Genomic DNA, 14,288 nt, shown 5'->3' with positions numbered 1-14,288 from the left:
CTGGCCTTGAACTCACAGAGATCTGCCTGCCTCTGCCTCCCAAGTGCTGGGATTATTAAAGGTGTGCACCACTACCGCCCAGCCATTGATACTAACTTTTAATGTGTTGGTAGTAGGAAACGAGGCAGCTGGGAGGTGATGAGGTCACAAAGGAAGAACCTTTACTATTGGAAAAACACCAGCTACATAAGGAATTCAAAACCAACCTGAAGTAGAGAATGTCAAAAACAAAAAGTAGTTTCAGTTCTACAAGAAGACATAACAATTCTTGGTGTATATCTACTTAACAATAGAACACCAAAACACATGAAAAAAACTCTTAGAACTTTCAGGGGGAAATAGATGAGTCCCTATCACACAGACTTAAGTACTGCTATAGCAGGGAATGGCCAGATCCAGGCATCATGGGCCGTGTCTGTAATCCAGCACAGAGAAAGCAGAGGCAGGAGGATTGTGAGTTCTAGGCCCCTGAGTTACACAGTGAGTTTCAGGCCAATATCAAGACCTTGTCTCAGAAAACTCTAGAGCTGGGGATGTAGCTTAGAGGTAGAGCACTTGCTTAGCCTGCACAGAGGAGAACAGAAAATCAATGAGAACGTAGTTTAACTGAGCACCCCCAGTCAGCCCGAGGTAATTAACATCTATATTTTCAACAGCAGAAAAATTGAATTTTCTGAAGATGTGTGGAATGTACACCTAAGATAGCCAATTCTGGCCCCAAGGTACACCTCAACTTGTGAGAACAGAATTATGTGATGTGTACTCTCAGTTCATAGGGGAGTTAAACTAGAAATCATTAACAAAAAGCAAGCTGGAAAGTACCCAAATATTTGGAAATTAAATAGCACCCTTCTGCAGAGCACAAGAGCAAAAGAAGTCTCCTCAGAAACGTAAAATTGCATTGAACTAGATGAAGTTGAAAATACATCTTAACACGTTTTGTGTTATGTAGCTAAAGCAAGGCATAAAGAGGAAAAAATAGCCAAAGGTCAATGGGATAGGAAATAAGAAATCAGTACAGGAAATGGCAAAAAAAAAAAAAAAAAAAAAAAAAAAAAAAAAAAAAAAGCTTGTTCTTTGAAAAGACTTTGTAAAGGGAAGAGGGAAACATCTAACCAAGTTAATTAAGGGAGGGCAGGTAAGGAAATACACAGTTCTGACACTAGAAATGGGAGAGGAGACAGCATTACCATTCACATGGACATCCAAAGGACCATCAACCCTGTGCCCACAAGTTCAGTGATTCAGGAAATGGACCCATTCCTTGGAAAACAGTCTGCCAAGACTCACAAGAAGGATGGGTAATACAAGTTAAGTTATTTTTTAATTGATTAAAAAATCAATTTTTTCCTTTAATATAGTTTTTAGCCTTTATTTTCATTTTACATGTATGGGTGTTTTGTCTGCACGTAAGTCTATGTATCTTGTGCCTGTAGTTCCCACAGAGGTCAGAAGGGGGCACCAGAACCCCTGGAACTGGAGTTAGAGACTGTTGTTAGCTGTCCTGTGGCTATTGGGCCCTCTGGAAGAGCTATTGGTGCTCCTAAACACTGAGCCATCTCCCCAGGCCCTTTAAAAATCTTTTTTTCTTTAGATTTTAGTTTTAAAAGATGGTGTGTGTGAGCGCGCGCGCGCGCGCGCGCGTGTGTGTGTGTGTGTGTGTGTGTGTGTGTGTGTGTATACTTGTATGCAGGTGAGAGTCCAGAAGAGGGTGTTGGATCATCTGGATCTGATGTTACAGGCAGTTGTGCTGCAGACCAAACGGGTTCTCTACAAGCTGCAAGTACCCTTAAATGTTGAGACATCTCTCCAGCTCCACCAACTGATTTTCTTCATGTGAGTTTTAACTGTGGTGGTTGAGGGTAAAGTGCTCAGTGGTTAAAAAAAAATTTACCTGTTGTGTGGAAGACCTTGGGTTAAGCCCCCACTACCACAAAAATGTTATTTATAGAGAATAAAAATGCTAAAAATGGCATGGCTCTGAAACTGGCATCTTCCTAAAGAAAGTGTATGAGGAAAAGGTTTATTTTTTACATCTGTTTCGTGTATATGAGCACACATGTCATGGTGCACATGTGAGGTCGTAGGATAACTCTCCTTCTGCTGTGTGGGTCCCAAGGATCAAACTCAGACCATCAGGCTTGGCAATAAGTAAAGTGCCTCGATTACTGAGCCATCTCAACAGCCATATGAAGGTTTTGGAAAGAAAATCTTTTCTTAATGGATTGAAGAACGCGTGGATTGGACAGCGATGTTATAAGGAATGGGAGTGAGAACTAGAGTAAGTCCTGGGGTTGGGGATTTAGCTCACTGGTAGAGCGCTTGGCAAGCGTAAGGCCCTGGGTTTGGTCCTCAGCTGTGAAAAAAGAAAAAAAAAAAAAAGAAAAAGAGTAAGTCCTAACCTGAACCCCAAGGTTAGGTTTTGTATTGTTTGGGTCTTTTTGAGGTAGGATCTTACCGGCTTGTCTAAAACTCCACCCTGCCTCAGCCTCTGAAGTGTTGAGATTACTTGATGGATGGTATAGGCCCTGCCTATGATTTTGTAGAGTATTACCCAAAAGAAATGGTCTTGGGTTAGTTCTCTGTATATTGAAAACTTTGGGGCAGGAGCTTAAATTGTTTTCAGATGTGGTACTAAAATGATGAGCTATAAGGGTAAATGTCAAACTAGCTTCATTAGAATTTTTAAAATGTGGTTCTTGAGGAATGGGAGAAACTTGAGGGCTAGAGAGATGACTCGGCACTTACAAACAGTCCTTGCCGAGAACTTCAGTCCAATTCCCAGCACCCACATCAGGTGACTCACAATCACCCCTAACTCTAGCTCCAGGGGGTCTATCACTCTACTGGACTCCATAGGCACTGCACACGTGCACATGTTCACACACAGATATACATATGCACATAATTAAAAATAAACCTTTAAATCTGGATAGTGGTGGCATACGCCTTTAATCCCAGCACTCAGGAGACAGAGGCAGGCAGATCTCTGTGAATTTGAGGTCAGCCTGGTCTACAAAGTGAGTTCCAGGACAGCCAGAGCTGTTATATAGAGAAACCCTTTCTTGAAAAACCAAATACATACATAACATACATACATCTTTTTTTTTTTTTTTTTTTCCGAGACAGGGTTTTTCTCTGTGTAGCTTTGTGCCTTTCCTGGAACTCACTTTGGAGACCAGGCTGGCCTCGAACTCACAGAGATCTGCCTGCCTTTGCCTTCCGAGTGCTGGGATTAAAGGCGTGCACCACCACTGCCCGGCCCATAAATCTTTTAAAAAGAAGTAGGGACTGTAGATGTGGCTCCGGAGTTAAGAGCACTTGTTGCTTTTGCAGAGAACCTGAGTTTGGTTCCCAGCACCTACATGGTGGTTCATAACCACCTGTAACTCCAGTTCCAGGGGATTTCATGACCTGTTCTAACGTCCGTGGGCATTGAGCATGCATATGGTACACAGACATATATATAGGCAAAACACTCATAAAATAAAATGAATAAATCTAAGTTTAAAATTTTTTAAAGTAAGGAAGCTATTGAGAAAAGAAAGCAATTACTGGAAAAAACATCCTTTTGTGTACCTGATAAGTGAGTAGATAAGTAGTACTCAAATATATACAACACCGTTTCTCTCTTTTATTTTGCTTTTTTGAGATAGTCTTGTGTAGCCCAGAGTGTTCTGGAACTGGAACTTCTGATCTTCCTGCTCCATCTTCTGAGTCCTGGGATACAGGCATGCTCCACCATACTTGTTTTATGTAGTGCTGGGGACTGAACCCAGGGCTCCATACTGCAAGTATTCTACCAACTGAGGGCACTCCCTACCCCCCGAAAGCACTCTTCCCTTCTGAACATTTGTGTGGGTGGATGGGTGAGAACCCCACAGTGTTCGTGTGGTCAGAGGACAACTTGTGGGGGTTCTCTCCTGTGTGGGTTTTGGGAATTGAACTCAGGTCATTAGACTTGGTAGCATGTACCTTTCCCCACAGAGCATCTTGGTGGCCCCCACAGCGCTCTTCCGTTGCAGCAGTAAGACGACACGGATGAAGGGGCTGTCTCTCGGAACCCACCCTCAGTGCAGCAGGCCCTTGCACTTAACAGAGACTCAAAGGCCGATGGCGAGGAGGAAGCTTCGTGGTGAGGAAGGTGAATTACTCAGGCTGCTGGGGAGGCTGGCTAGCAGGGGGCCAGCTCTAGGCCCGGAGAGGGGAGCATATGTGGCTTTCTGGTTGGCCCTGAGTTGGGAGCAGGACAAACCTTAAGAGAAGCTGTCAGCTATTGATCAGGGCGTGGTGTTTGGGACTGATTGTTCCAGAGGTTAATATTTAGCTTCCCAGGAGTCCCTAGAGATAGTGTCTGGCTTCCTGCAAGTCTGCCCACGCAGGGTTCCCTCCTTGCATGGTTTCTACAGATAAGGGGGTTGCCTTCCTGTACAGGTCTGTGGGTGGGGGTCAAAGTTCCATTTTTATAGATAGTCTGTCTGAACCTTGTCCATTTGGTTGATCAAGTTCTCACAAGCAACCTAATTTAAAGTTGGATGGAAGACTCAAATAGATGTTTCAGAAAGAAAATGAAAACAAACCATGAATGAATGGCTAATAAGCACCTAAATGTCATTAGCAAAGCAAAACAGAGTCATAATTCATTACCATACCACACACATATGCACACATACACACCACACACATATAAACACACACACACATACACACTCTCAAAGTTGCCTTTGAACCCCCCCCCAGTGTACTGTAGCACATGTATCCACCCATCCATCATGTACATATGTCATGCATACACACAGTATACACAATAAAAAAGACCCAGAAATTTCTATGCCTAGAATTTTTTGTTTTGAAACAGTTTCTTTTTTTTTTTTTTCTTTCAGAGCTGAGGACAGAACCCAGGGCCTTGCACTTGTTAGGCAAGTGCTCTACCACTGAGCTAAATCCCCAACCTTTGAAACAGTTTCTAAAAGTAGCCCAGGCTGGTGTCTGACTCTAGATGTAGCCAGGGTGACCCTGAACTGATTCTCCTGCTTCCGTTTCCCCAGTGCTGAGATTCTAGGCATGTGCCATCATGGCTAGCTAGGTTTTCTTTTTTTTCTTCTTTTTTTGAGATACAGTCTGCTATTTAGAGCCCAGGCTGGCCTGGAATTCATGATAATCCACCTGACTCTGTATTCTGAATATTGAGATTGTAGGTGTGCATCCCCATGCTTGGTTTACCCTTAGAATTTTACCCAAGAGCATTAGAAAATCTACTCAAAGACTTAGGCATGGATCGTTAGATCATCATTAGTTATAATAATGAAAAAGAAAAAAATCCACTTGCTCATTAGCTAGCTGATGGACATGTAAGCATGCTGTGGTGTGCCGTATGAAGAAATGCTCGAGGTTTAAAACGACCCCAGAAAACACTGTACCCATTGGGTTTCAAGAGCTTGTGACTGCATTCCAGAGCTTGCTGGTTGGACCCTGTGAAAGTGGAGACAGGCTGGAAGTCTCCTCCAGCTCCAGCTGCAGGCTGATGCTCCATCCTGGTGCTTCGGGCCCTCCACAGCAGTGGCTTTGAGAAGGAGTGTCACAGTGGACATCTTCCTCCCTTGCTCTAGCCCACTGCCCCTCTAGTCCTGGTTCTTGTTCTTTCTCTCCAGAGCCTACCCTCCATCCAGCTTCCTCCTTGGTCTATTCTGACCTGGGGTGCTCACTGGCTTCCACAGCTTGACCCAGATAGCGCTGGCTCTACATTAAGGGGAGACACCAGGGTTTCCTCTATGCGAGTACAGTGCTTTTGGTTGTAAACTACTGAAAACTGGCTTCTCTGATGAGGTAGTGTGATGAGTGTGAGTGTGAGGAGGGGCTTGTCCAGGGTTTGACTGCTGTGATTTGATGTGTGTTCACCAAAGTCTCTGCGCTCTTGTGAGAGGATTCTGAGTCATTTGATGTGTCCCCACTGGTGACTGTGGTGGCACCAGTCCTTTCGTTCCCTGGCTAATGAGGTGAGCGGGTTTTGCCTCACTCTGTGTTCTGATCATGATGTCCCGCCTTACTGCCTGAAAGCAGAGGAGACAAGGCATGAGCTAGGACTTATAAAGCTATGGACAGAAAGTAAACCCTTTTTAGTTCCCTCAGACATTCTGTAGCATTAACCAAACGCTCACTACCACACAACTCCAGTGTCTCTCAGTTTGGGGGTTTTATTTTTATTTTTAGACAAGATCTTGCTAGGTAGTTGAAGCTGGCCTGGAGCTCAGTCCTCCCACCTCAGCCTGCTAAGTGCACAGGAATGCACTTCCGTGCCTGCCCTTCGGTTCCCCATATCCTCTCCTCTCCTCTCCACATAGCTTCAAGAACTGTTGCAGGCTCTGCATGGCCCATCATGTCATCCATGAAGACAGAAAGCTCCTTTCTTCCCACCCATGAAACAAAATGCTGCTTTTATCCAGGGACTTTGTCAGTCACTTGTCTGCTTGCCAGAAAATGCCATACATGGTGTTGGCCATCACCAGGGGAGGAAGGACTCTGATTGGCTGATGCTAATGGGGGGGGGGTGTCTCCACCCAGGAGCTGGGATGACATCATTTCCAGATTTCATGAGTGCTGTCTTGTGGGCTCTAAGGAAGCAATGGTGTGGTTATATGTACCATGTTCTCTCTGCAGGCCTCCAGGTTTCCTGGGATCTCACCATAGGCTTGAAAGGCCCTCACTGACCCTCTGGTTTTAAACAGATGGCTTAAGCCTACAGGGGTTTTTTCTGCAACCCATGTGGAAGGGGCTCCCGGGCCAGCATTTCCCTCAGATGCTCCAGACCTGCAGGTGTCGGCACGTGGACTGTTCCAGTTCACAGGAGGCAATAACAAGAATCCTGACTGGCCAGCCCAGTACAGAAGCATCCTCCTTGTGAGGGACACCCACTGCTGCAGGAGAGTGTGAGTTTTCTCAATTTCGTGATAGCTATAATAAAAGACATGGAATCAGGAGGTGGTGGAGATGTGAGGAGGCAGTCCTAAAGTCCTATATCCATCCAGTATGCCTGACCGTGACCAGATGATACTGTGGCTGGCCTTGCAGGCTCTGGGACCCAGGTGGGGATGGAATAAGCCTCATTTGAAGAGTCTGTCATTTCAATTCTAAGCCCATGTTAAACGCTGGGCCTTTATTGGGAGACGGAACCTTCAAAAGGTGGGACCTGGGACCAAGAAATGTGCTCATTTGCCTAGTGTGCATGGAGCTCTGGGTCCAGTCCCCAGCCCAAAGTGACAGACACACCTGTAATCCCAGCACTTGGGGGTTGGGGGCAGGAGAATCGGAAATTCAGGGCCATCCTCAGTTAGATAGTAAATTTTGAGTCTAGTCTCGCTACCTGAAACCTTGTCTCAAATGAAATACATAGGCCTAGTGGGAGGAAGTTAGGGCATTGAGGGTATCTCTTTGAAGTGATGGAGTTGGGACTCTCTGGTCTCCTTCCAGCTGCCTCTGCCACCTTATACCACCAGGAACTGCTGTGTCGACAGGCTCAAAGCCGATCCACATGGTGGGTGAGGGCTGTGTTCCCAGACCGGGAGGTGTTGTCTGACATGGGACCGAATGCTTTGTTTGGTCCCCACTGGGATTCTCAGAGGCCCAAAGATGGAAAGGTGATGAGCCTGTCTCCCGGGAGCGAGGAGCTGCAGAGGCTGTAGCTGGCTTTACAGTGTCTGAAGAGAAGCCAGAGGAAGAGGGATGACTGTAACAGGCGGACAGAGGTGTCCCAGCACGAGAGGCTGAGGCAGGAGGACTGCGTGCATGTGTGCGTGTGCGCGTGTGTGCGTGTGCGTGTGCGTGTGTGTGTGTGTGTGTGTGTACGTGCACCCGTGTGCTTATGAATGTGGAAGCCAGAGGTAAACATTGGGTATCTTTTTCAATTCCTTTCCACCTTATTTATTTGTTTTTTAAATTTATTTATAATTTTTTGTTTTGTTTTGTTGTTTTTCAAAACAGGGTTTCTTTGGGTAGCCCTGACTGTCCTGAAATTTGCTCTGTAGACCAGACTGGCCTGGAACTCAGAGATTGCCTGCCTCTGCCTCCGCAGTGCTGGTATCAAAGGCAGCATGACCACTGCCCAACTTATTTCTGTTTTTTTTAAAACAAGGTTTCACTATGTATCGTTGACTGGTCACTATGGAGGCCAAGCTGGCCTTGAACACATAGAGATCCACCTGCCTCTGCCTCCTGAGTGCTGAGATTAAAGGTGTGTGCCACATGCTCAGCTTCCACCTTAATACACACACACACACACACACACACACACACACACACACACACACACACATATATGCAGGTACCCACAAAAAGGCTAGAGTAGGACATTGGGAAAGGGGGAATTGGAGAGATGGCTCAGTGGTTGGGAGCATCTGCTGCTCCTGGAGAGCCTAGGCTCAGTTCCCAGCACCCCCAGGAACGTGTGGTTCACAACTGTCTGTGATTCCAGTCACAGGGATCCAGTGTCCTCTTCTGGCCTCTATGGCCCCAGACATACAGGTGCTGTACATGCAGGTAAAACACTCTTACACATAAAATAAGTAGGTCTAAAGATTAAATAGAGTGTGGTATTATACCTGTAACTTCAAAGTTCAAGGTCATCCTTAACTACATATTGAGCTTAAGGTCAGCTTGGGACCCCATCTCAAAAACAAACAAACAAACAACAAGAAAACCCAAACAATCATTTGACCTTATATATCAAACCTATACTGTTTGATTACTAAGATTCGTGACAGTTGAAATCAAGCGGTGATTGTCAGTTTTGTTCTTAAAGATCATGTCACCTACTCTTTCCATTTTCATCATTACTTAAGTTTTAAAGTCAGCTAGCCGATTTCTGCAGTGTTGTGCTGTGAAAATTGGTTACATCTACTGTGTTTTAGCACAGACAGCATAAAGAAGAAATGCTGTATTGTATCACTGCTCAGTACCATTAATTGAGAGCATACTACAAATGAGCCAGGTGTGGTGGTGTGTGCCTCAGTCCTAGCTACTTGGGAAGCTGAGGCAGGAGAATTATTTAAGCACAAGAGTTTAAGGCCAATCTAGGTGACCTAGTGGGACTTCTAGAGAATAGAAGAGAGGGGCTGGAGAGATGGCTCAGAGGTTAAGAGCACTGACTGCTCTTCCAGAGGTCCTGAGTTCAATTCCCAGCAACCACATGGTGGCTCACAACCATCTGTAATGAGATCTGGTGCCCTCTTCTGGCCTGCAGTCATACATGCTGTATACATAATAAATAAATAAATAAATAAATCTTAAAAGAGAGAGAGAGAGAGAGAGAGAGAGAGAGAGAGAGAATAGAGAGAGAGCAAAAGAGGAAGAGGGGAAGAGGAGAGGGAGGGGAGGGATGAGGGAGGGGAGGGAACCACCAGCTTCCATGCTCTATATGTTGTCCTATGGCTAGAGGTCTTTCTCACCCTGGATTCATGGTTTCCGTTACTGTGGATAGCTGTAAAATGTCTCTCTGTTTAGTAGGTGGCTGGGGAGTCCCTGACGTGCACCTTGGCACACATGTCTAGGTACAGTGGGTTTAACCCTCACACCACAACTGTTGTGTAAGAACTGTGCTTGTGTGAACCCTCTTGTGCCCTCCCCTGCCCCAGTGTCATTGAATCCCATCATTCCTCTCTCAGAATTCCCCAACCATTTCCTATTAAACTTGATGGAAGTGCCCATCTCCCCTCCTGGCCTTCTATGGCCTCTGTAGCTCCATGGGTCATGATTTTGCATTTGTTCCTCTCTCCCTGAAGGTCTTTCTCTTGACTACTACTACTACTACTTTCTCTTCCTCTTCCTCTTCCTCCTCCTCCTCCTCCTCTTCTTTGGGAGTTTCGCATCATCCACCCAATTCTATTCACCCCTGGGCCCCCCATATCCTCCCCTCATCCCTGCCACGCCCCCACACACATAAGGGAACAAATCAAAGTAAGCAAGCAAGGGAACAAAAGCAAACCCAAACCCAAACCCAAACCACCACAACAGAAAAATCTCTCTGCTTCTCACTCTTTCCTGCTTCTCCAACACCTCTTCGTTCGTCCTGGGGCACTGGAGGCTTCAGTGTACCATACAGTATACCTCTTCGTCCCATCACTTTTACTGGTAAATGTTTATTGCAGTGAGTCACTGGTCTGGTTCAAGGCCTCTGGCTTCTGATACACCATCATCACTAGATCCTTTCCGGAACTCCTCTGGGATATCCTGTGACTGGCACAAGTCTTGGAGATCCTGCAGGTATCAGTCCACAGGACCAGTCCCTTCATGAGCTCCAGCAGGTCCTTCATGTTGGGGTGGGTCAACCAAAGGCCCAGCTGTGGGCCTGGATGGTAGCCAAACTGGTCTTGACCTCCTCTTATGGGCCTCTGTTCTTCTGACCCTCGTTGCCATCGTAGCTCCTTGACCTGCTCTGGCCAGTGTGTGTCTGCTCTTTGCTGTGTGCCTCAGAGAATTGAATTTTCCTTACTGGAAAGGTGTATACAATTTTAATTGTCACAACTGGCATGGAGGTGGCTGCTGGAGTCTAGTGGGTGAATGCCAGGGACACTCACTGGTCATCACCATCTGCATTTCCATCCCTGTACTCCATAATATGGAATAAGAGGCTTAATGTCAGGAAGTAGCTTGTACAACTGTGAGAGCTGACAGGTTGGAGGACAGCTAAAGGTGTGTCCAATCCAAAGGCTGCAAGCTCTGTGGAGTCTGCATTTCAGTTCAAGCAGTCGGGCAGGAAAGGCCCAGGAGGCAGTGTTAACCTTTCTCAAACTTAGGTTCAGACTGAGAGTTGGAGCCCCTCCGCTGCTTTTATTTTTTTTGTTTTTTATTTTATTTTATTTTATTTTATTTTATTTTATTTTGTTTTGTTTGTTTGTTTGTTTGTTTGGTTTTGTTTTGTTTTGTTTTGTTTTTCGAGACAGGGTTTCTCTGTGTAGCTTTGGAGCCTGTCCTGGAACATGCTCTGTAGATCAGGCTGGCCTCGAACTCACAGAGATCCACCTGCCTCTGCCTCCCCAGTGCTGGGATTAAAGGTGTGCGCCACCGCTGCCCGACACTCCTCCACTGCTTTAAGCAGTGCTACAGTGTGAATGTTTGTACTTCCTAAGTGTATGCATTCAAATCCTGACCCCCCAAGGTCATGGTATTAGGAGATGGGAACTTTGGAGAAGAGATCAGATCATGAGTTGGGAGCCTCATGAACAGGACCAGTGCCCTTAAGAAAAACTTGAGGGAGAATACTCACCCTCTGGGCCATTTGTGGGCACACAGCAGGTGCTGTCTGTGAGGAGCCCTGCCCATCAGGTCTTCCATCTTGGACTTCAGCCTCCAGAATTATGAGAAATCAATTTTGTTTATAAGCTGCCCTCCCCCCATCTGTAGTGATCGATGCAGCAGCCTAGGCAGATAATACAAACTGCTGCTGGTTTAAACACCAGCTCATCCAGAAGTACCTCATAGGCGCCCCATGACCTAGGTGACACATTAAAATAACCCTGACAGCATCCTACAAAAACCACAACACAATTCTCCAGTCCAAATGTCAGGATGTGAGTCAGAGAAGCTCTGGTCTAGGGACGGAGTAGCATTTATCTTGATTCAAAGGTATGTCCAGGATAAGTTCTATGAGACAGCATCTGCTTGCTTGCTTTGTTTGATTGTTTGTTTATTTTTATGGTAGTAGGGATTAAACCCAGTGCCTTGATCATGGTAAGCAAGGTAGGCAAGAGCCTCACTGGTGAACTACATTACAAGATTCCTCACATGTCCTGCTTTAGTAGGTATTGCCATATTGTCTCCAGAAAGATTGCTCCCAATGACCTAATTCTTTATAGTGTCTAAATTGCTGAGAATGGTGGCCCATGACTAGAATCCCAGCATTTGGGAAGCAGAGGCAGGAGGATTGCGGAAAATTCCAAGCTGGCCAGGGCTACTCAGCAGGATCCTGTCTCAAACAATGTAAAACAGAGTAACAGTGTATGAGAGAGTGTATTTTCTTTGTCTCACCATGTGATGGTTTATGTTGATGGCCAACTTGACAGGGTCCAGAATCATATTGGAGACATCCCTGTGCGTGCCTACGAGGGGTTATCTAGATTAGGTTAATTGAGGTAGGAGGACACACCCGGTGTGGGCTGCACATTGCATGAGGTAGGGTCCAGGACTGAACTGAAGGAGGAAGGGCAAGCACCAGCATTCCTTGCTCTCTGCTTCCTGACTACAAATGCAGCCTGGCCTCCAGCTCCTGCTGCTGTGCTGGAGTGCAGTCCTCAGACTGTGAGCTAAGTAGACCCTTGCTCCACATCTTGCCTTTGGTCAGGTATTCTGTAGCAGGAAGGTGATACATAACTAATACCCATTGTGAAGTGTTTGTGCTTTATTCTTCTTATCAGAGAGACCCATAATCAAGTCTTCAATCAGCAAATGCCAAAACTATGTCACACCTTAGGCTGAGTTGATACTTCTGTGCATTGTTTCTTCTTTGAGGCAGGGTGCCCTGTCGTCCAGGGTGCCTCGAATTCACTATTAGCTGAGGCTGGCCTGCTTGTACCTCCCGGAGCTGAGATTGTAGGCGTGCGTCACCATGCCAGACTGGGTTAGCTGTCTCCTAATGTTTTGTGAGGCAGTTTGCTGACTGCTGATATAAGCCACTGAGTCATGAGTGTTCATTGTAAGTGACTTTGCTGGTGCTACATGTTGGGAGAGGCTGAGGCTGATGGCTGCCCTGAGTTGTGCAGTGGGACAGTGGGAAGGGATGTCTTTTCCTTGGAGTGGAGTCTCCCCAGGTCCCAGACCTCCTCATGAAGTCCCCTGGATAGGGAGGTCCCTCACGAGCAACCCTAAGCTGGTCACCTCCTTACTTCCCTCTGCACTCCCTCACCTTTAGGTGGCCTGCTGAGGGACTTGGTTTCTCTTCTTGGCCCTGCAGAAGGAGCATCTTTCTGGAGCCAGATGTGGCTGGGGTAGCCTTGCTCCCCCTTAGTCCCAGCCTGAAAGCATCCCATAGCCCCGTGTCATCTGCTTTAAAATGACTCCTGCCTGTCCTCCCACCTCTGGACACCTGCCAGCTGTTCTCCAGTGTCTGGAAACTACCTCGAGGCAGCCTGGGGGCTGTGGCGCCACATTCCTCTGCATAGGCAGCTGCTCTCACACATGCTGGCTGTTTCTCTGAGGTACAATGGGTTAGGGCTGCTGCTGACCCAGCCTGCCCTGCAGCATACCCCTGCTCTGCGTCACTCCACCTACAGCACTTGCATAACCCAGTGACTCAGGGACTCAGGGAATTTCCAGTCTTCTGAGATTTGTAGTCATTGTTCCCATCGATTGTCCCAAAGGCTGGCCTCTCCCTCCCTCACCCATGTGCGTAGGTAACTGTGCTGCCCTGCCTGCTTCCTGAGTTCCTCCCTGGATAGGTGTCTCAGTGTTCCCTGAGGAAGAGAGACCTAGCACGGTCCCTTTAGCCAAGCCAAGGGATATGCCTGGTGTTCCAGGATCGTCTCCAGGGCTTGACCCCACCCAGCCCATGCTGCCGCTGTACAAGTTTGCTGCTCTTCAGAGGTCCAGAGTTTGATTCCCAACATCCAAGGTGGGTTGAAAGCATCACAGCTGCTTTTAACTCCAGTTCCAAGGGACCCAACACTGTTTTTTTTGGTTTCCATGGGCATGTACACACACACATACACATAAAGAAAAATAAAATATTTAAAAAAAGATCTCTGTTTCTGACTTTCAGAGTCCCATCCTTAGTGGACTCCCTCCTCCCTGTCCCCTGCTGGTCCTGCCTCATAGTGCTCCTACCTCCTGGATTCCTCCTGTCATGGTGTCACTTCGTTCGTTTAGGTACAAGTACTCTTCTAAATGTTCCATTAGCAACTCTAGCCAGGACTGAAGGACCATGTGGGCATGTTCATACATCCTCCGAACATCAGCAATGCATGTGAAAAGGCATTCATGCCCCAAAGTGAGAGTGTAGTTTCACCCACCCACCCACCCACCCATCCACCCACCCATCCATCCACCCACCCCCCCATCCATCCATCCATCCACCCATCCATCCGTCCGTCTGTCCGTCCACCCATCCATCCATCCGTCCATCCATCCACTTTCTACCATCCACCCGTAAGCCCACCCCCTTGATCTTTTGTAGTTGTTTTTTGTGGCGCTGGGGTGGAACCCAGGGCTTTGTGGAATTACCCTACCACTGAGTGACACCCCCAGACCTTACTAATTTTGATATTTGAGAAGTAAAACATTAGAAACCAGGTTCCCTGTATACT

This window comes from Peromyscus eremicus, chromosome 5 (assembly GCF_949786415.1).
Source record: "Peromyscus eremicus chromosome 5, PerEre_H2_v1, whole genome shotgun sequence".
In the NCBI taxonomy this organism is placed as follows: domain Eukaryota; kingdom Metazoa; phylum Chordata; class Mammalia; order Rodentia; family Cricetidae; genus Peromyscus; species Peromyscus eremicus.
The sequence above is the reverse complement of the archived record's forward strand: the minus strand, read 5'-3'. Positions refer to the sequence as shown.